Source organism: Rhinoraja longicauda, chromosome 3 (genome assembly GCF_053455715.1).
Source record: "Rhinoraja longicauda isolate Sanriku21f chromosome 3, sRhiLon1.1, whole genome shotgun sequence".
NCBI lineage: Eukaryota > Metazoa > Chordata > Chondrichthyes > Rajiformes > Arhynchobatidae > Rhinoraja > Rhinoraja longicauda.
The window spans coordinates 33,687,096-33,711,487 of record NC_135955.1 but is presented as its reverse complement, the minus strand read 5'-3'; the positions used below and the strand labels follow the sequence as shown (position 1 = coordinate 33,711,487).

The following is a 24,392-nucleotide window of genomic DNA, read 5'->3' as shown; positions in this document are numbered from 1 at the left end:
CCATATTATCATTCAATTATTCTTGGATACATTGACAATGAACTATTTAACCTCCTGCTGGAAAATGGAAATTGGAAAATTAATTTTTAAGTGTAAAAGTTCTACTAAAATTACTATTAAACAGATTTTACACCAATAATGCGACTAATGGAAAAAAGCCCATGGGATATTTTGGCTGGATTTTCGATGCACCAGGTTATTCCCTTCAAGTCTGCTCATCCAACATAGTTTGAGCCTGTTGTGGGGAAAGTAATGTCTGGTCCCCTCTAAAATAGTACAGACATTGGGTTCAACTTCACGATAACTGAGCAGAGGCTTACAAGGACCAGGTAGAATGCAGGCAGGTGCAGTACAACCCAACAAACTTCTTGGTCAATTCACGCAAAACCATTTCTATTTCATTGGACTGTGGACAACCTTTGCCACTTTTGTTGTCGTGAGGATAGTTGGCAATGTTCATGATGAATGCACCACTCATGGAACTGACACCATTGTCTGACCTCGAATGGCATTTATTGTAGAGTCCAGGGTGTTAAGGAAATTGTTGCCAACTGGCAGTTAATATTTTTTGAGATGATCATCATTGATTCTACACCAGTTCTCCACTGAAAGTAGTTGTAAATTTTCAAAGCCCCTTCGAGGCAATATAAGTACCTCAGCTCCAAGGTCCTTGACATGTTGAACACCAAGCATTTAATCCTGCTCTTGGGTGTGTGGAGTTTGCACATTCTGTCTCGAATTGCTTGGATTTCCCTTGGGTGCCTTGCTTTCTTCTCGCATCCCAAAAAATGTGCGTTTAAGTTAATTTGTAATTGGCAGGAAAACTAAAAGGAAGTTAATGACACATAAGAGAGAACAGGCTATGGGGAAATAAATGGGGTTATGGGTTAGAAGGTAATGTACTAAGAGCTAACATGGGTTCAATGAGATGAATTACTTTCCCATGCTCACAGTCATTTTATTCCCGCTCACATCAACAACAGCAAGGGCAAGTGCAAAACTGCTTGCTTTGTGAATATCTTATTAAAGTAATTGCTATGGTTTGTATAACACTAATTATTGTTATATATTTTTATAATAGCCCATTCTTTCTTAATGCAGAGCAGTTTAAACCTTTGGGGTACTAATTCATTTTTGATACCTGACACAAAAGTTTTTATATATATTACTCTCAACTTATTCTGTACAAAAATATTTTCAACTTTCTGAAACAATTTTTATGAAAGGACAAATCTGGTACTATTTTTACAGTTTCTAAATACCTATCTCTGAGCCTATAACATTGAATAAAGGTTTCACCACTTGACTTTGAATCCCACCTGTCCTTCCATTTTGTGCACTGTCCTAGGGGAAGATGGAAGGAGGGATAGAATAAGGTTTCAGAGATCCTTGCCAACATTTGTATCGACTGTGGAGCTTTCCAGAAGTGAATGTTCCTTTTTCATCTGAAGACTATAATTCAAACTTTCATACAAAACCCAAACTGAAACAAGATTACTTAAAATGTATGGCACGTGTCAATAATTGTTTGGCATGCAATGGGAAAGCACAAGCCAGTTTTCATTTTTTTTTAATTTCTGGGAGGTCAGAGGTTTAAATTATTTGTGCAAAATGAAAATATGTGAAACCCATGTCTAAAATCCTCTTCACCAAAATTAAGATGGTGGTTAGTGTATACTAGCCATCACGTTCCCAATAATGACTACCCGAGAGATAAATTGCTTTCTTTCAGTTGGCTGTATATTTTTATTTATCGCAAATGTCATTACTAACTATAAAATGTGGCTTAAATCAACCAAATATAATGCAAAAAAATAAAGCTGGGACTAACAGAGACTAAAAGTCAAATAAACTGAAAGGTGACTGTGTAACAAACTTGAGATTGATCACGAACTTGCCTATCATTTCTCTTAGCAAGTTCTTAACTACTGAAATTACTTTTTCAAATGTTATGCCAGGCCATAGATTAAAATGAGTATTTATACAAGCATGCTTCAGTAATTTTGTGAATCATTTATTACTTTTTAGCACGATTAAGTATCAATTAAATTGTGCCCCATGTAGCCATTTAAATCTTCCATTAAATGCAGCACTTCAGTCTATAAAATCCAACTTAATAACACCTGCACCTTTAGACTTAACTATAAATATCAATCATTCCAACAAAATTACTTTGCAAATGTCAAACATTTCTGAAACTGCACATTTGTCAACTTTCATTTAATAATGACCCAAACAACATTGATTAGTCATGAGATGAATATTTTTTTATTTGTTTCCTTGCAACATAGGAGATCATTCAGCCCATTAAATGCCAGCTCAGAGCAATTGCATCAGTCTCCACTAAACCATTGTTTCTCAAATCCCCATCAACACCACTCCTTACAGCACCTACTTGCACACGGGATAATTTATAGTAGTTCATTAACCTACAAACAAGCAAGTACTTGGGAGCTAAAACAAAGTGCTGGAGGAGCTTTGTGGCCTGGCCGCATCTGCGGAGGGAAAAGGATTCAACTTTTCGGGTTGAGATCCTTCAACAGTCCAGATGAGGGTTCTTCATCCAAAACATAGACTATTCATTTTCCTCCACAAATGCTGCCTGACCCATTGACTTCCTCTAGCAGAAAGCATCTGCAGTCTGTGTATCTCCAAGTATTTTGGATATGAGAGGGTACCAGAGCATTTGATGGCAAACCCCTGCCTTCACATGGAGAATATGTCAATTCCACTCAGAAAGCATTGTAGGTCAGAAATAAACCCAGTTCACTTGGACTGTATGGCAGCAGCATTACCAGTTCAATTAGTGTGCTATCTGATTCTCAGTCTTGTAAGTTTAATATTGATAGGTGGTGATTTTTTACAAATGTGAGAAAAAAAGGCACAAAGTGCTGGAAAAAACCCAGCGAGTCAGGCAGCATCTCTGAAGGACATGCATAGACAACCTTTTGAAACATACTAGACCAAGTGGACCTCGAGAAACATACTAGACCAAGTGGACCCGTTGGGCCCAAACCTCTCCTGCATTGGTGCAGCACCCTCTCCTCCCCCTTTCCCCCTCCCCTCCTCCCCCCCTCATTCGTCCGTCCGTCTGTCTGTCTGTCTGTCTGTCTGTCTGTCTGTCTGTCTGTCTGTCTGTCTGTCTGTCTGTCTGTCTGTCTGTCTGTCTGTCTGTCTGTCTGTCTGTCTGTCTGTCTGTCTGTGTCTGTCTGTCTGTCTGCCTGCCTGCCTGCCTGCCTGCCTGCCTGCCTCCCTCCCTCCCTCCCTCCCTCCCTCCCTCCCTCCCCTCTCCCCCTCCCCGTGCCCCGTCCCTCCCCTCTCCCCCTTCCTCCCCCCTCCCTCCACCCACCTCCCCCTTCTCTCCTTCCCCGCTTCCCCTCCCCCCCACTCCATCCCCCTCAACCCCCCTTCCCCCCCTTCCCTCCCTCCCTAGGAGATAGATTTAAACTTTAAAATGTGAATAACTTAAAAAATATAACCAATTTCAATTAAACTTCTTCCATTAGCACCTAAGTGACGACGGTGAGTAAGGTGGGTCTACAATTGTCGTGCTATCGTGTACCGTTTTGGCTGTAGTTCAGGAACAAACAAACAAATGAACGAGTGTTTTAGTATATAGATAAAATTATTAAGGGATTGGACACGCTGAATGCAGAAAACATGTTCCTGATGTTGCGGGAGACCAGAACCAGGGGCCACAGTTTAAGAATAAAGGGGTAGGCCATTTAGAACTGAGATGAGGATAAACGTTTTCACGCAGAGAGTTGTGAATTTGTGGAATTCTCTGCCTCAGAAGGCAGTGGAGGCCAATTCACTGGATGCATTCAAAAGAGAGTTAGATATAGCTCTTAGAGCTAGTGGAATCAAGGGATATGGGGAGAAGGCATGTACAGGGTACTGATTGTGGATGATCAGCTATAATCACATTGAATGGCTGTGCTGGCTCGAAGGACCGAATGGCCTCCTGCACCTAGTGTCTATGTATCTATGTCATAAGCTGGTTTTATTTCTATCAATTGAACTCTCAGAATCATGTTTGACTTTGAATTTTGACCTTCTTCCCTTTCGTGTGCTATCATGAAGGAGGAGGGAGGCAGCACAATATTACGTATCAAAAAATCTTGCCAACGATTGCTGTACCAGCTGTGAACTGCAGTGATACTCCCTGGAAGAGTTAGCTTCACACTGCTTTGTTCCTAAGTCAGCCCACATGATTTACTGCACACAACTCAGTGTGAATCCACAATCTCTTCACACCGATGCTATACTTGCAACGTGAAGGCAATTTTAATTCACATGCATCTTGAAAATCCAGTTTTGACACTAACTAAACCTGAATGCGTTACCTGCACATCAGTCATGTGTGAAAACAACATGCATTTGGATGGAACAATTTAGACATTGTGAAAAGTAAATATAACTGCAAGAGCACATTTCTTAAAAGACATATTTAAATTTGGAGGCAAGGTTCACAGCAAACAACATCACTGAAATTCAAGTTCAGAAACGAGCAATGAGATGGTCCATTTGAATATTGCCAAAGAATAGCTCAAAAGAGAGGGATGGTGGATACATTAATATTCAGCCTCGTCACAATAAAACAATAATGGTTAATATCCTTTCTTCATCACATCCAAGTTTCAATCAAATTATAGAAATGGGGCTTAATTTAATCCCAGAGGAGAACCATTAAGCAAAATAAGACCATCAAAAATGGGTAAAAGAATTAAAGAATTAAAGATAAATTAATTCAAAACAACATCACCTAAAGCAATAATGCTCATAGCATGCTCTTACTTTGGACTGACATACTTTCTTTGCTTATCTACCTCCATGCTTCATGGCTACTCTGTTAAAACATTCCTGTTGACAAGTCATTTCCAAAGTCAAATGTGCGATCTTCCCAATTAATTATACATGTGAGGAAATGCTGACAAAAATAATTTCTAACAACTTTTGAGCAATACACAAGAATGTCTATTCAGTTTCATCTTTTGGTCCAAGTTGGGGATGCTTTTTCCACTAAATATCTTAATCACTTGAACTCTTGAGCACAATGAAATAAGTCTTTGCTTTAACCAAGTAAAGACATCTTTCCTTTGTGGACATGGACATCACAATATAAATAACTTTTTGTTTGTGCCAAAATTCTCTGTTTGAAACCCAAAAGAGATACTTCCAAGTTGTCAGTTCTCTGGAAGTTGATAACTGATAAATCAAATTGTGCGTTAATATTATTTACTCAGCTACATTTTTATGCACAACATATATTTTTCAGATACTTGTAAACTGACCCTTCAGCTGGCATGCAACAATTCTGTAACTCTTTTATGCTTTCATCAACCAACATTTGTTTTCGTTATGGACAATTCCAGAAGCAATTGGCTATTGTGCCAAGTGAAATTCCAAAAAGGAAGAACAATGAGAATAAAATAACAAAGAATCAAAGATAAAGACATGACAATGGAAGAGGAAAGTATTTTTTGAGTTTGCCGATATCGTTCTTTGCAAACTGAAAGAAAAAACATGAACCATGTAACAGAGCAATTAGTCTTTTTCTAAAGCTGGCTCATGTGCAAATCTTACTGCAAATTCTATGGCAGAAGACCAGAGAGACTGAGATGAAAAACAATGAACAGAAAATCAGTTCTTTATCAAGCCAAGGTCTGCTTTTAAAATGAATGCAACCTGCATGTTCAGGCTAACGATGCTATCTATAAAGTTATATTTCATTACACATGACAGTGGGAATAAAGAGGGAAGAGTTTTCCTTTCTAAATTAAGCCCTTAGATTGTATAACTGAGCATTTTATTTGTTGGCAAGCCCAGCAGTTATTGCCCATAACTAATTACCATTGAGAAAAGATGAGGGGGGAGCTCCTTGAATTGCTGCAGTCCTTTTGAATGCTCACTTACAATATTCCAAGAGTTTGGAATACTTTATAGTTATACATTGAGCTTAAAAAGTGAATTTGCAGATAATGCAAGCATCTAATGCATCATTGATTTTGATAGGAGAGGTCATGGATTCAGGGAACACTGTCATAAAATCAAGTCAAGAGACTGCAGTGTGGTATGGTGGTGCAGCAATTCGGACTACTGCATCACAACCCAGTCACCGCTATTCGATCCTGACTGTGGGTACTGTTTGTGTGGAGTTTGCATGTGACCACTCACATGATTTACCTTGAGACCTCTGATTTTCGTCCTTTTCACAAAGACATATGGAACTATAAATTGGTAATTGGCAAAATAGTCAAAGAAGAGTTGATGGGTATTTAAGAGAGAATACGTTGCAAGACTGCAGGTAAATAAAAAGGGAATTGGATGCATGGGATTGCACTGTTGGTGGTTGGCATACACTCATTGAGCTTAGTGGTCTTCTGTGCTAGTAACATAGTACAGCACAGATCTTGGCTCTTCTGCCGACTGTGTTTGTGCTGAACATGATCCCAAATTAAACTAATCCCCTCTGCCTGAATGTGATGCATGTATATCCATGTGTCTATCCAAAAGCCTCTTAAATGCCATGATCGTATTTGCTTCCGCCACCACCCCGGGCAGCACATTCAAGCACCCTGTACATCATCTTCCCCCCTAAAGCTATGTTTGGTATATGTCAACATTTTCTTAGATTTTTTATACATGCTTGCGCACACACATGCTCATGCCCGCACACACCACAATCCCACAGGGCAATGATAATGATAGGAGTCATTGTTTAGGATAATGGATGGGGCAGCAATCAAATGAGCCCGTTTGTCCTGGATGTTGAAGAAAGTTGCTGGAAATACTTGGACGTCAGGCAGATTCAGTGGAGAAAGAAACCATGTTAGCATTTCAGGCTGATATCTTTGATCAGATGAAAAGCCATTAACTGAATCCTTTCATTCTATTTCACTATTCAGAGGTGCAACCCAACCAGCTGAGTATTTCCAGTGTGTTTTGTTTTGTTTTAATTTCAAACCTCCAACTTCTGCACTACTTTTATTTACTAAGTTATTTTTGCTGTGTCATAGTCATAGAGTCATAGTCCTACAGCACAGAAAGAGGCCCTTCGGCCCATCGTGTCCACGCCGCCCGTTACCAAACACAGTCTAATTTTAATCCCATTTTCCCGCATTTGGATCCAAATGCCTCTTAAACATTGTGAGTGTTCCCGCCTCCACCACCACCCCAGGCAGTGAGTTCCAGACTCCAACCACCCTCTGGGTGAAAAAGTTCTTTCTCACATCCCCTCGAAACCTCCCTCCCCTTACCCTGTATCTATGTCCCCTCGTTGTTGAACCTTCAACCAGTGGAAGAAGTTCCCCGCCATCTACCTTATCTATGCCCCTCATGATCTTGTACACCTCGATCATGTCCCCTCTCAGCCTTCTCTGCTCCAGGGAAAACAACCCCAGTCTGCTCAGTCTCTCCTCATAGCCGAGGCCCTTCATCCCTGGCAGCATCCTGGTGAATCTCCTCTGCACCCTCTCCAAAGCTATCACATCCTTTCTATAATGTGGTGACCAGAACTGTACACAATACTCCAGCTGCGGCCTCACCAGTGTTCTGTACAATTCCATCATTACCCCCCTACTTTTATATTCGAAGCCCCGGCTAATGAAGGCCAGTAACCCATATGCCTTTTTGACCACCCTGTCCACCTGTCCTGCTGCCTTCAAGGACTTGTGTACCTGTACTCCAAGGTCCCTCTGTACCCCTGTCTTCCCTAGGGTCCTTCCATTCATGGTGTACTCCCTCTCCAAGTTATTTCTGCCAAAGTGCATCACCTCGCACTTTTCAGGATTAAATTCCATCTGCCACTGCTCCGCCCATCTGACCATCTCATCTATATCTTCCTGCAGCTTGCAGGTCCCTTCCTCACTATTCACCACCCCTGTGGCTAGTGTTAGATTAATACATGCTGATTAGTTTTTATAAAACATACAAATAATTTATGTAATTGGATTTTTTTGTTTCTGGTGTCATTGTGAAAGATTCAAATGAAGAATCACTTAATGCGCAGGGTCAAATAGGGATCAAACAAATAATATCTATAAATCAAAAAAACACATCAATCAGCCGTCACACTCCAACCTTTCTGATCTCAAGGGATCTTTCAGTAGATGAAACAACATTAACATTTCACTACTTTCTGAGACACTAACCACCGAGCAACAAAGCTATCACATTCTGGTTGAGCTCAAGTAGTGATAAACGTGACAGTACAAATAATATTATTGATTCAGTATTGGTAATCTTTCAATTAGAATGTTATGCATTTTGTAAAATAAAAGTGAAAGATGCATCATGTAATTTCAATAAACACATATTAAAATGAGCCTGCACATAACATTAGCAAATCCATTCTCCCAAATTACAATGATCATAAAAAAGGGCACTGACATGGAGGTGCCATGTATCAGCATTCTAATTATATAATATAGATAGAGAATTACCTCAGCATACTCAGTAGTTAAGGTGATGAAAATCTTTGTTACTTGTTAGGATCAGTGGGTGGATGGATACAATGGTATACTCCCAGTCAGTAATATAAAATAGCTGTGGCTGGGTGTTCTGCTCTGCTTCTATTGAAGTCAATGCACACCGACATTGTGTGTGTACCACCACCAACCAGGGCTGCACTTCAAGGCACATCACTCTACATGAAGTGCAGACTGCAGAATTCAGAATAAAATGTACAGTTGCCAACACATCCTCGTTTAATTTCCAAAACTTTGGTCTGTACATTCCAGCATGTGCAGAGGAGAAATGGTATGCTGCCCTCTATCAGACATCTTAGACTTGTCCATGAAGGGAAGCCAAATGTGTGTTTCCTTAAGAAACCAGACTGGAAGGTTAAATGCTTATCCGTGCAGAAACGGATCCTTGCTGAACTAAGCTGGAACATTAAAATGTAATGTTAAAACAGGAACAATCAGAAAATAATGCAAAGACAATAAAGCTCAGGTTAAAGGATTTTTTAAAAAAGGCACTCATACTAAATGGGCAAGCCCTATTTTTTTATGATGCATTTAGTTTGCATTGAATAAGTACAAAAACGGCATGCCACTTAATATATTTGCCTGGTGAAATAAACACATAAAGCTAACAGCTAACAGAGTAGCACATTGTGGACAGGAACTGCCAGATTTTCATTTTGAATTGAGCTTCTGCTTTTGCCTAAAGTTGCCACGTTGCACATATCTAAGTGAACACCATTAGACTTGTTATTAATTTGCCAGTCTTTTCTGGCCCATTCCTCGCTTTGATTTCCTCTGCGCATGATGTTTGGCCGCTGGCATCCTTGATTTACCACTAACAGGGAGAGGTTTTGAATGCTGAATGTGCCTGAAGACTTATCGAACTTGTATGTCGTGGCACAAGAACAAGGCATCCTTGTGGATAGAAAATCAAAGCTGTGGCAAAGATAATGAGCCTTCAGCTTTTATAATTTGCGTGAGAGAGGGTTAATGTGTAGTGGTAATAATTGTTGCTTTGAATAAGAAAAGTTATGTTCCTTATTTGCATGCATGATCAAACTGTGCATGTAGCTCACAGTCACACACCAAGCATCATGTTCACACCATTAGAATGTTTCCTGTGTTGGTTACACCAGGTGTTAAAGCATTGCAATTTCATTAACTGTTAATCATCATGGTGTGATATATGAACACTGCACACTTACATTTAAAATTCACACTTTTTAGTGTCATGGATAAGCTCAGCAGAGTGTGTCTTCCAAAAATCATCTGGTTGCATTAGACAGTTTGCAATGTATTATTTATTGCACTTGCACTCAGGCAGGAGGTACTTACAGACAGAGAATGCCAGCTCCTCTTATGAGAACAATATGATTGTTGATGCAAAATGAAAGCATTCATCATATGAAAAAAAATACATGGTTACAACACCACCATGAGAGGGCTTGAGAAGAGATGGGTATCAAATGTTACTTGCAAAAAAACAGATCTATTCTGCTGGAAGCTATCAATATTCGCATCAGATTATTTTTTTGTGCAAATTTTAGCTTTCCCATATGTCAATAAGCTCAAATGATTTTCCTCCAAAGGATCTATTAAAATCCCTCATGTCACAAAAACTGGAGCAGTTTCAACACGTCTAAATACTAAAATGATTTTCATGCACAGACGTGTTAAAAGTGCCGCTGTGCAGTGAAGCATTTCTTTCATTAGTCTTAACCGGGTTATTGAAATATTTTATGTAAGTCATCCCAGATAATCTCATATTTTCTGAGGTCCCACAGCAGAGGTCACTTTAATCTAATATCTAGGGAAATCTGTCATCATCCAACGTTGCTGGCAAGAAGGGTTAAACGAATCTGGAATTAGCACAAGGAAATACGGTTTGTAAAGCAGAACATGGCAGGCAATAATGAACTGGTTAAATATTACTCTTTTACTTTGCATCAACTGAATCTATTAAATGAATCATTGTACTTTGATGCAGACACCTTATGAAATTAAATGTGATTACAAGATTACATCTAAACATAGAAAATAGGTGCAGGAGGAGGCCATTTGGCCCATCGAGCCAGCACTGCTGTCTAATGTTAAAATCAAAATTTACTCTGCAGGAAGAGTGGGTAACTGCACTCACATTCCATAGTTTAAAAATAAGGGGTAGGCCATTTAGAACGGAGATGAGGAAAAATATTTTCAGTCAGAGAGTTGTAAATCTGTGGAATTCTCTGCCTCAGAAGTCAATGGAGGCCAATTCAAGAGAGAGCTAGATAGAGCTCTTAAGGATGGCGGAGTCAGGGGGTATGGGGAGAAGGCAGGAACGGGGTACTGATTGAAAATGATCATCCATGATCACATTGAATGGTGGTGCTGGCTCGAAGGGCCGAATGGCCTACTCCTGCACCTTTTGTCTATTGTCTATTGAATGGGTGAGTTTACAGTGAAGACTGATTATGCCTCACAAATCCAGAACATCCCAGCATGAGAGGAGCAAAGCCCTGTGAATGTACTAGCTGTGAGTAATGAGGCAAAGAATTCCCAGTTTAACCACTTTTGTTCTTCTCCAACTGCTCCTCCTTTTGGCTGTTCACTTGTGATGTTCACAAGTTTTTTTGTAGCACTTAAATTATGAGTTTTTTTGTGCAGGTATAATTCTAGTGAATCACTCCATCCACTTGAAAAACCACTGAAATGTAAAGTCTAAATAATGTTTGACCACCTGGAATGTAATTCATAAATTTTGACTTTGTACTAAAGCTTGTATAGAGCACCTTTGCATTGGTGACCAAATTACTTTTTCTAACTCCTGTATCAATTTTACTTGTCTTGCTTTCAAGCTAAAATTCATTTACCCGCAAACAACTGAAACTGTTATTTCCCTTTGATCTGAGACTGTTTTGCACATTTTCAAACTACCTGAGCAAAAAGACTTTTGCTTGTTTCGCTCTCCTATCTAGTCTGAAAGGCAATGTTTATACAACTTGGAGAGTTGTTCTGCTACCCAACAATCTGTAGTGGAGAGAGTGGATGTTTCTCTCCGATACCATTTGGTTTGAAAATAAAATCTGATGTATCTTGTCAATACATTTATGGGGTCAAGTAATAAGCCCCACCACAGGATACAGTCTCTGAACTTCTGTTCTAACTAGAAAATTCATGTGGCCTGTCAACTCACATTTCACATCAATGACGATCTCCGGATGATGGTGATAGAGAATTTGGTGCAGCAGAATTGAGATTACATTGGAAAACAATGCTGTATCACCTTTGCAGCCAATATCATTACAACTTTTTAATGCAAGTTGCAGGCTATTGGCCATCCAATATCCTTGAAAAGGGCACCATGCTGTAAAAATTTAAATAGTAATTGGAACCACAAATAAAGAAAATGCAGTGATATCTCCCAAATATGAGTCCCATGAGAAGTTAAAACTCATTCAAAAATTGTAGACGTCTGAGCATATAGGTGTTTTGAATATTACTGGGAAATGACCAATGCTGGAAAATGACCAATGACTAACTGATATGGCAGGAATCAGTGAGACTTCCTGCAGTATCAGTTTGCTACTTTGGAATTTATTTGCAGTTGTGTTCATGTGTTCATGACCTAAAGCTGCGGTGTGGTTGTCAGCACTGCTGGATTCCCTATTATGTCCACTGAAGGAGTGAAGAGCTGCAGCAATTCCCAACTATTTAATAAGGAAATTACTCAAACAACAGGTGTTTGCTTTAAAATGGCCACAATGACAGCTTCTCCACTTAGAAGTGGAATGGCTGCATAAGTCCAAGGTTAAATAATATTGTTTGATTTGGTAGATTTAAATACTTTAATTGCTATATATTAATTTGTTAAACATTTTAATAGCTATTAATAGAGATTAAAGAGAAACATCATGGAAATAGGCCACCCGCCCACCAAGTCCACGTGGACCATCGATCATCCGGCGCGGCCTGGAATAGGCCGTGGACCTTTCACCGCCCGGCGGGGGCTTCAATATCGGGAGCCCCGACCGCCCCGACGTGGCAACTCCAACAGCCTGACCGCGGGAGAAGACGGCAGGGAAGAGAAAAATACATTTTTGGCCTTCCATCACAGTGAGAAGGGACTGGAGGAGACTCACTGTGATGGATGTTTCTTTTTGTTTGGTGTTAGTTGTGATTGTATGTGTTATTGCAATTTTATTGATTAATCTTATTGGTCTTATTGTTCAACTGCGGGTAATGTTTCATTTTACTACACATTTATGTGTATGTAACAAATAAACGACTATTGACTATTGACTGTTCACACTATTTCTATGTTATCCCACTTTTGCGTCCACTCCCTACACATTAGGGGCAATTTACAGAGGCCATTTAACCTGCAAACCTGCACATCTTTGGGATGTGGGAGAAGCCTGGAGCACCCCGGGAGAATGTGCAACTCCATGCATCTGCGAGATCAGGATCGTACCCGGATCTCTGGTGCTGCAAGGCAGCAGCTCTCCCAGCTGCACCACTGTGCAACCCTGTGGTGATTTATTTCTGAATGTCAGAAATCTAATATTTTATCAGATGGCCGAGCAAGGAGGCAGGGCTTAGCTGGCTGTCAAAGATAATTTGTGGTGTTACTGCAGACTGGGCTTGTTCTGCCCTGATCCACCACCAATCATGATACCATTACATTGTGCAAGGCCTTGCTGCTGAGTAGAGTCTTGGCACAATGAAGCAGCTGGCTTCTCTCCATGAATTTCTGGTGGCAGTTCTGTTCTGGTTCCCTCACGTAAATCTGTGCACAATTGTTACTTTACTGAAAATATTTTTACAGGGAGGTAAATGTGGTGCCTGATGAACCATTTATGTATGCAGATGGCCATCAATGGCAGTTAGAGATTTGTCAGGAGATACAAAATCTAAATAATGTGGAAGCATAAGGGCCATTTATTACAAACATCACAAATGATTAAATTACATGTACAATTGAATTAATTTAGTTTCAATTAAGACAATGAGGATTTATCAAAGCAATTAAATCTACCTTGTGTGGGCATGAGTAAGTTTATCCATTTAAAAAGTAACTAAATTGTGTTATAAAGGCAGATGAAAGTGGAATATCTCAGCAGGGAACAGCACAAAATAAAAAATGGAATTCATGAGAAAGCCTAATGGCACCGCACATTATGCAACACTGAAGCAGTATGTCAAATTGCTTTCGTATATCGAAGATGAGAGGTAGGTGGTGTGGTGGACTTGCTGCTTTCCATATGGCGAGTGAGAGATCTGGGATGTCTCAGTATTTGTTCAGAACATTTTATATCAACTCTTCGACTTGTACATATGGTGAGATCTGCATTGTTCTCACATTCCAAATAGCAAAAGTAAATAGAAATAACAACTATTTGTCAATGCGGTAATGCAAACAGAAATAAATAATTAGTGAGCGAAAATTAACAATCTGATGCTTACAACTTCTGCATTCTGTGCATATGGTTAAGATACAGAGAACTTTGAGAGAGACTTATTTTCCAGTTTAAAAGGATTTGGCTGTCACCGAATACTCTGGCATACCTCCGTAGATATACTGTAGAAAGTATCTTGACTGGTTACATCATGGCCTGATATCACAATTCCAATGCACAGAAACTCAAGAGGCTACAGAGAGAGTGGGACTCAGTCCTGTCCATCATGTGCACAATGGCATCTATCATCAAGGATCCCCACCATCTGGGGCATGCCCACTTCAAGCTGCTTCCATCAGGCATGAGGTACAGAAGTCTGAAGTCCCAAACCACCAGGTTCAGGTAAAGCTACTTTCATACGATCATAAAATCCTTAAACCAACCTGCATAACCCGAATCCTGTTTCAGCAATGGAGAATTATAGACCGCCTCTGGAGCTACCAGGGACTTGTTCTCCAATTGAATTTTGCACTAATCTCCTGTTTTGATACAGTCATCTTTCTTCTCACTGTCATGTGCATCCATATCATTCATGTTTTGTGTGTTGCCTAAGTCCATGTGCCTGTGATGCTGCTACAAGCAAGATTTTTGTGGCATATGTACCACACCATACTTGTGCATATGATAATAAACATGACATGACTTGAGTGATAATTCTGTTCCAGCAAATGTATTTATTGTGATGCCGTTACTCTTAATTTAAAAGTATGTTCCTGGAAACTTGGTAGATCCAAGCAATGCAATGCAGAAGAACATGAGTTGTTGGAGTCTCCAGGATCTCAAATTGCAAAAGTAAAAAAGCTCGTAACTGCAACATCATTTTCTGAGGTAGTGTTATTTAGTCAGAAAGGATTGGCATAACCATGGATCTGTACTGTACCCTGAGAAACAGCGGACAAATATGGAGGTGAAGGTACAAAATAATATATTACATAAAATTATTAAAACGTGCAGAGAAAATTGTTCATATTTTATCGAAGCTCAATGTAATTACAATGTCTAAACCAATACTTCTGATATCTGTATGGATAATATGGAGCAGAAGGAAAGTTGAGGTGTAGAGAGAACCACAAACTCTTTGAGGAAAAACTCACATTTGGTCTTTTTGTGAATTTTTTTTTTTTAATAAAGATTTGAAAAAAAAGTGGAACAAGTCAGAAAAATACAGTTTTTTCTGATGAACTGCAGCTATCAGGAGCGGTCGTGGAACTGAGCTGTCTTAGTTGACTGAATGTAGGTTGTGAATGTCATGAACGTTAGTACATTGGTTACCAATGGGATGTTATCAGCTGGATTTAAAGCTTTGGTTCAGTGATTGTGGGTTCAAGGTCCACTTCAGGGAACCGAGCACATAATCTGGATTGACACTTCAGTGGAGCACTGAAAGAGTATTGCTCTGTCAACTGCTGTTCTTCAGAGAAGATATTAAACTGTTAGTGTCTGTGGCCTCTCAGATGTTTGCAAATATTTGCCTGGTGCAATAGAACTAAGGACAGGTACATTTTCCTGGGGCACAATCAAAATGGCAACGATATTCGTGTTTTGTGTATTTTAGTTCAATTGTAATTTTAAAATATTGAGATTGGTAGGGCTAAAATATTTCTAAATTTGTTCGCATGGAACATTGCTAGTATGAAATGTACTTGATCACATTTTTTACATCTCATTGTGGATCAGACAGTTATAGCAATAGCTGGACGGGCTATAGATTTGCTGATTAATCCAGCTCCGGCTGATGAAGATGCAAGCCCAGCAAAACTGGAAGTTAATGTGAAACTGTCTCAATGTCATCCCATTGATCAAGTTAATTGCAGCACAGAAACTAACCAAAAACTCCGAAAACTTTGAAAGTAAAGATAAACATTAAAAAATATCTGAACAGAAATGTGCAAAGACAAATAAAACGATAGTAGAGATCTTTGAGGTGACAATTAAATCACAATGTACACAGAGAATGGTGGATGCCTGGAAGGCACTGCCAGGGGTGGTTGTGGGAGCAGGTACAATTGCGCAGTTTAAGAGGCTTTTAAATAGGCACATATCAGATATTGCGTACAGGCTGAGGAAATTAGTTTAACGGCATCATGTTTGGCATGGATATTATGGGTCAGATTCTTCTGTATTATTCGACGTTACATGTGAAATCAAGATTAGTTCAAATTCAACAAGAACAATTAAATTCAAGGAGAATTGAAAGAAAGATAGCATTTGGAGTTGGTAATGATTTCAAAGTTTATTGACAAATAAAAGTTAAGATGCAACCACCTTCCAAAATGTGATCATGTCAGTCCAGGTTTAGATGACACACAAAGATACAGCTGATGTTATAAATGCTTCATCATACTAAATTTGAAACTGCTTTTTCAATACTTTGTATAACAATGGTACCAAAATTAGATGCAAGGAAAGTATTTGCATTTGTTCATATGATATGAATGTTGTTGGTATTTAATACCCGCCCTTAATTGGGCAAGAAATGGCCGTGAGCTACATCTTGAACTGTTGGAATCCAGATAATGAAGATATTTCCAATTGCTATTGCATGGGGCATTTAATATAATTTTATAAATGGCACACAGATGATCAGCCATGATCACAATGAATGGTGGTGCTGGCTCGAAGGGCCAAATGGCCTCCTCCTGCACCTATTTTCTATGTTTCTATGTTTCGAGACTGCAGAGATTGTGTTCTGTTGTTCAACTTCAAACCTGCTCTAGTACTGATCTGGTTGACCAGGAAGTTGCTGCCCAATTTTGAGCTACCAGAACATTAGATATGCGGAGATTGACAATGACAATGGACATCAGAAATCAAAAGGAGGTGATCAGGTAAAGTTTATTTTGTTCAAGATCACAACATTTACATGATATGAACACGTTTCCCTAGTGTTACCCAGATCCTGCTGTGTTTGAGCATATACAACCATAAACAATATATGTTTTGTTGCTTTGTATACCTCTTCCACAGTTTAATATGATCAGGGTTGATCTGCTCTTGGCCTCAACTCCACTTTGCTGCCTGTTCCCAAGAAACCTGGGATCACACATAGACCGACAGTCTGTCTATCTCAGTCTTGAACACATTCATTGACAAGCTCCAGAGAAAAGAAATTCCTCCTCAATTCCATCTTAAATGGTTGATGCATGAAATGAGCAATGGAGTTTTAAAGTAGATGGGATTGCTTTTCTTATTATTATTGCCCTAGGGTCTGAAAGAAATGGAGTTTATTTTATAAAGTCACTGATTTATATATTTAACAGCTGACTATGATTTTACATTGTTTCCATGGATGGAAAGGATTGTAGGTCAGATATATAAAAACACGGGGTCAACAGTTATAGCCTGAAAAATAGAGGTATACATTACAGCCACTCATAAATGAAGATCAGGAAATTGAAAACCAGTGCCTAGTAATGTGTCTCCTATCTCACCAATTTGATTATATCTTTTGAAAGGAGTGCAGGATGAAAGACTTGCTAATAATGTGGACATAGCACTTTCAAAAATACTTTGGGGAACAGAAAAGGCTGCCAGGTATATTAATGCCAAGGAGGATCAGCGAGGTCTTGGCTTAGATATTTTGAGGCCAAGGGTAGCTACTAATGATAAATGCTTCACGTGGGCTCAGTCAGAGGTTGGTTCCTGCAGTTAACTCCACTGCACTTGCTTATCTTTATTTAAGACCTGGATGAAGTTTACTGATGATACAGAAGGGTGGAATCAGGCAAAACAGGACACAGAGAGGGAAATGTCCCACGTGTGGGACTTTTGTTTTAATCACAGCCAAGCACAGGCCCTGCGGTATTTCTGGCCGAAAGAGAGAAGCAGATGAGATTGAAAACTTCAGAGCATTGAAATCATCCGAAGAAAACAACAGAACTGATGCCCAATCGCAGGAGAACTGCAACTACTTATTCTATTAATACGTGTGAACTTTTACATGTATTTGATTTTTCACAATGGAATGATACCATGTTGCCAACATGTTTCAGTTATTGATAAAGAGGATGGAATCAACCTCACATGACGGTGCTCTTTTTAACCAAAGGAAGAATACTCAACATCAGCAGCAAGGCAAAACACACAGATTCTGTCCCAGATAAAACCTCTCCAGCATTTATACTGTTGCCGGATGGGTAGAACATGATAGATGAATGTCTGATGACAGAATACCAAAGCAGTTAGTCTATGGAGAGCTGAGTGACGGCAAAGGTCACATGGTGGATGGAAAAAGAGTTTCAAAGACTCAAATAGAATGTCCCTGAAGTGTTTTAACAATGACACACACCACTGTTTGGCCTACCCACATAAAACTTGGTGGTCATACATACGAGGATGCGAGAAAGGAGAAAGCAAAGAGGAAAAGAGAAGTTCAAAAATCACCAACCACTAATGCCACAGCATCCCTTCATCTCTGTCACATGTGTGGAGTAAACCTGAGCCCAGGTCGGTCTACTCAGCCCTCTCCTTACACATCACCGCATTACAGACTAAATGTCATGGACTTAGTTGAGAACGAGTCACGAACAACAGCAACAGCAGAAATGTTATTGAGGTTAATGGGCAGGAGAGAAGCAAAGGTTCCAAAAGTACATGTTGTTTAGGGAATAAAAGATGCTTTATGCAGACTTAAACTTCTCAAATCAGTTCAGTTGATTTGCTGAAGTGGTTTAAAATAGAGTTAGGCAGTTTAACAACAGTGGAAAAACTGTACGATGAGTTATCTAGGACTTGTGCCAGGGAACTTAACAAATCATAATGCGTTGGAAACTTTTTTGTTTGGCCTTAATATCATACACCATTTCAGTCTGAAGAAGGGTCTCGACCCGAAATGTCACCCATTCCTTCTCTCCAGAGATGCTGCCTGTCTCGCTGAGTTACTCCAGCATTTTGTGTCTAACAAATCATGATTTGTCAAGATCAATACATTTAAGAGAAATTGTATTGAGAATTTGTTTTAGGATATTGCTTACATGGTGGATAAGAGATTTCCAAAAGATAGAGTCTACATGCCTTAGTTGTGCCCTTTTACAAAATCCATCCATGCTATTTGCAGGCTTCTTTGTGAACACCCACACAACTTACATTACCACAATCTTTGAATTATCAGCAGACTGGGATGCAGCATATTTGTTGCTTTTATCTAAGACATTAGTTTAAATTGTAAGCAGTTGAAGCCCAGCACTAATCTCTGTGGCAGCCATTTATTATATCTTGCCAACCTGAAAATGACCCATTTATCCTTAATCTCTATCTCCTGTCGTTTAACTAATATTCTTTCCATGCTGATATATTAACCTCATGACCCCTTATCTCCAAGAGGAACCTTTTTATTTAGTTCTTATAAAGTACTTTCTTTTCAATCCAAGGACCACCACTTCCACTGGTGTATTTTTTGTACAATGGAATTTATATCCTCAAAATATTCTGATAAATGTTCGTGCCTTTATAGCATGGCACTATCTAGCAGAAGCATCTGCTGGGTATCTCTGCTGAGTGTTAGTGTATAACAATAGCTCTGCACTGAGGTGACCTCCCATTGCACCATGGAAGTTAAAGATGGAATTAATGTCTATTGCTCTCCTCAGCTCTGATGTTTCATTTCCATTGAGAGTTTTCTGGATCAGTAGTTTCAGATACAAACTGTTATCATTGCATTATTATGCACATTTCACATTCTTTATATATATATATTTTTTAAGTTTAACATTGGCTAAATGGCAGAGTGCCGAAAGGCAACTGTAAAATACTCTAAAATATCAGCTTCAGCCATTTGGGGTTACTGAAAGCACACATCACAGATTTAATTGGGAAAACAGATGCTATGATTTGTCTTAAGGTATAAATAATATAAACAATATATTATTCTACCCTAATGGTATAAACAATTACAATTATTACATTGCAACATGAAAGCTTTTTTGATGAATCAAAATGTTTATTCCGTTTCTCTGCATTGAAGCAGGAACATTGAATTTGCAGTCATGCTGAAATTTAGCTCTCAATTTGCTAACATTGACTCAAAATTTCTATATCGGTCACATCCCTGCTGTACCTGATCTGAGCAAGTAAGCAGGCGCTAAGCTGATGGGTGAGGCAATGTTAACAACCACTTGCCAATTATTAACTTCATTTTTAAGTCTTCACAGCTGGCGAAGTGCAGCTATTGCAAAAGTTTACAAAGAGCTTGAATACTTCACACCAAATTTCTTAAATAAATTTATCACAGCCCTAGAAACCCTTTACTTAAAAATAAACAATTAAAGAATTAAAATAATTCTCACACCAGAAAAACACTACCTAAACACCTACAAAATAACATATATACAGTCATGTTCGCAAAGGGAAGAAGGTTCAAGCTCAATGAAGAACATTAAACAAAAATGAAAGGGATGTGAAAGCACCAAAAACCAATCTTCAATTAGGTCCCCTCTCATTCGTCTATCTGGATATGTAGTCGTCACTTTGTGCTTTGCATTGTTCCAACACGCTGAGTTACTCCCGTACTTTGTGTCTTCTTTTGTTTACCAGCATCGGTAGTTACGTATTTCTACATAAAGGGAGGATATTCATAACCCTTCCTACTTATAATAAAAGAAATAAGCAGAATATTTCTACTCACTGATTGGGCTTATACATACTGTGTATCTTTCCCTTTATAACCCTCGGATTATTTAGTCCACAAAGTTGCAAAAATATGCCTGATTTGTAGCATTTCAATTCAACTAGGTTCAAACTGCACTCATTTCTCAGTAACAGTGGGATTTAATGGGGACTTCGTTCGAAAGTACCAGAGACCCAACTTCATATTACCTGGCAATTTATTCATCACTTAGCACACAACTGAGTATCATGATTAATAGGCCTACAATGAAAATAATTTTGTTTTGGAATGCTAGTTGATGCATAATTGTAGCAGGGAAGATGCATTCTATAACTTTGGTACCGAGTAGTCACCGAACCTCCAACATCCACCTTTGGCAGAAAATTAAATTTAACATCTTACGCTTAGGATGATACCTCCAACTGTGCACCATTCCTTTATTAACACACTGGTGTGTCAACATAAATTGGATGTTCATGTCTCCAGAATGGGACTGACAACTAAATCTGTGTGACTAAAACGTGTGAGTGCCAATAAGGATAAATGATGTTTAAATGTTAATTGCTCTCAACCTTTAGTATACAGTCTGCAAGTGAATAGAAACTCAGCAGTTAGATGTAGAGGGCTATGGAAGATCACAATAAACTAAAGGGAATTTCAATATCCAATACGTTAAATGGTTGCAGCATTGACAACCTGAAAACAACCATAAAAATATGAATAGATTAACACAGCAAATCTGGACCAGCTTCTTTACATAAGTTATTGGAGCAGACTTCACTGTCCAACAAGACTGTCTGTTATTTGTTGTGATATCAATGCATGAGTTTGATACAAAAATCACGAGCAATATTAATTAGTGGAAAGATGGTTCAGAAGCAGAATAATAGGATCCAAAATTTAATTAAGGCTGTTACACAGAATGAAGAGAAAAAGGCTTTGAGAGCAAGAGAACACGCATTTTAAAATAAAACGTTAAAGTCAGCAAGGTTGGTATAAAAGATGTGAAGAAACAAATAGATTATCCTTCAAAATATAATAAAAGGTATTATTTGATATAATAGGGAGAGACAAATTGCAGACAACTACAGGAGCAATTTTAAAAGTGTTTAAGAACAAGGAAGATTGATGAACTCAATGGTCTATTAAAAGAATAAATTGGGTGGAACATATCAGGATATGTCAGCTATATTGAATTAATTCTTCATTATCATTTTCACAAAGGAGGCATCTAGACTGGGCTGCTTTGCAGTAAATGGGACAAAGCTATTTATCACACATACAGTCAGCAAGTAATGTAGGTGGATTAGAAAAGGTTTAGAGATGAGTTAAAGCAGTGATTGCATATTCAGGAAGAATGGAAATATGGTAATGCTGAACTAAACACACCTACTTTACTGTGAAGATAAAATGAGATTGTATCTAGTTTTTCAAAATAACAAAAGGTATCAATCGGGTGGAATAATCTATTTATCTTCGAGCATTAAAAAGTTAGAATAAATGCAAAAGCTTTAGCAATGCCAAAGACTACAAAAATTCCCTGAAGAGAAGGCAATTGATTTTGTATTGATTAACGTCTTCAAAAAAAACTGACAATTAAACTCTGTTAATCCAGCTCACTAGAGTCTTTCAGGGTGCCGGACGGGCATTTTGTTTAGGATTTTTGGGAGCATGGATATTATTACTGTTAATACCCCAATATAGTTAAAGTGCATTGAGAACTCATAACAGCGAATGGCAATAGCACAGGTACAGGCCCTTTAGCCCATACTAACTCTGCCATCCATGATGCCATTTGAAACGTCCCATTTTCCTAAATGTGCTCGAAATCCCTCCATTCCCTGCCTGTTCGTGCACCTGTCCAAAAGCTTCTTCTTGTATCTGCTTCTAGTACGTCTCCTGGTAGTAATTCTGTGTAGTCTGCAAACTCATTAAACCGCACTGGTCACAGACCTCCAGCCAGAATAATACCCTTTCCACCATGACCCTCTGTCTTCTCTGGCCAAGTCAATTTTGAAGGCCATCAAGAACTGACCCATTTGAATACTTTTTCTATGCCTGAATAAAAAGTTATTTCCATGGTGTTAATTATGTTACAATGGATATAACATCTATTCATAAATCCACATTTGACAAAAAAAAATAACGTGTTCATTTCACTGTGTGCCTCTAAAGAAGTTCGAGCTTAGCTTGAACAATTTTGTGGATATACTTTTGACTTAACATCATCCAGCTCCAAAACATAAGTTTCTGCATCTAGTTTTTAGACTGGAGATAAATCTCCAGCCATTTCTGTGATGCAACATTAAGTTTCACAGATTAGAGATTCATTTGTCTTTGATTAATATTTCTTACATGCTCCATAGATTTATTGGCCTCAGCATAAAAAAAAGTTAAATTGCTGAAATAAGATTCAGCATTTGTTAATGCTTTCTTTTTATTCTCTTTGCTGACCCATTTTCAACCATGACATTTTCAAAATTAGACATTGCTCAGAAAATGAACTCAATTGTGGAAAACACAGTGAATGGCAATTTTCTTTTTAACAGAGCTATCGTTTGTCAACGTTATGGGTTATAGAATATTCAGCCAAATGGGGAGGAAGGGAGGGTGGTCTAATTATAAACCGAAAGCGCTGATGTCCTCAGCAAGAGGCATAGCATTCTGTGGATGGAAACACAAAGGTCAATGGGTTCTAATGAGGGTCATTATTCTGAAACCTTAAATCTGTTTCTCTGTTCACTGATACTGCTTGACCTGTTGAGTATATCCAGCACTTAATTTTTATTTCAGATTTCCAGCATCTGCAGTTAAATTTTTTATTTGCAAGCCAATCTAATTCTTATCTTCTGCACAGGCCTCTATGTAACCTATTAATAAATTTATGGACATTACTTTGAATTCGAGCATAAATGAAAAATGACCACATTTTGATAAAAAGGTTGCAGTGACAATTTTGAAAACTGTGCGCAAATCATGCTGGTACACTGAATTTCAAATCTCATCAGATTTTTGTGATTCCTGCAATCTTGCATGATGATTTTTTTGTTCTATCATGGTTTGTTAGTTTGGTGTTGTTATTGGTCCAGGAATTTGTTTTTAAATTAGCTTAATTGGCCACACACATTATATAACTGACAATCCTAATACTATTCAGTTCACAAAGCAATATTGCTGAAATATTTAGTTATCACTTTAAACATTATATTTCAGAACACAAATTAAGAGGCTGCAATATAAGCCCCATTTAATGCTCAATGGCGCAGATAGAGTTACGTTTTTGTCATTCCTCTTTTACAGTTTTTTACTTTGCTATTTGACTGATTACATAGGCATATCCCATGTCAAAAAGTAAAACATACATCTGCTATAGATATATATTTTTCAAAAGCAGCACTAACACATTGTGAATGAGGGAGATTAATACAAAACTAAATTATAAATGAAAGTCCAAATTGAAGCAATAAATGAATATTCACTGCACAAATATTTAAAATCTATCTCGTTCATTTTATAATTGAATATAAATACAGTAAATGCTCATTTTATTGGACCTCTTTATAACAGATTTTGGTTATGGCGGACATAATCTTTTCGAGACTAAGATAATTGTTTCACGGGATGACCACTAGGTAGATGGAGTGAATGGTGTTTTTGAACCATTTTAGCTTAGTTCGGTTTAGAGATACAGTGTGGAAACACCGAGTCCGTGCCGACCAGCGATCACCGGTGCGGCACGGTGGCGCAGCGGTAGAGTTGCTGCCTTACAGCAAATGCAGCGCCGGAGACTCAGGTTCGATCCTGACTACGGGTGCTGTACTGTACGGAGTTTGTACGTTCTCCCCGTGACCTGCGTGGGTTTTCTCCGAGATCTTCGGTTTC

General features: G+C 38.6%; 1 protein-coding gene across 27 annotated transcripts in view; it reads right to left on the bottom strand.

The window, feature by feature from the left end:
- LOC144591791 (receptor-type tyrosine-protein phosphatase delta-like) overlaps positions 1-24,392 on the bottom strand; it is a 1,768,335-nt gene that overhangs the window by 1,519,406 nt on the left and 224,537 nt on the right. Inside the window, exon 1 of one of the 27 annotated variants that reach the window (XM_078395821.1) lies at positions 8,445-8,519. The exons of the other annotated variants lie outside the window; for them this stretch is intronic. The gene's annotated coding sequence lies outside the window, so the exon portion shown is untranslated. Of the gene's footprint in view, positions 1-8,444; positions 8,520-24,392 lie in introns of those variants that run through there. 27 annotated transcript variants of the gene reach the window in all.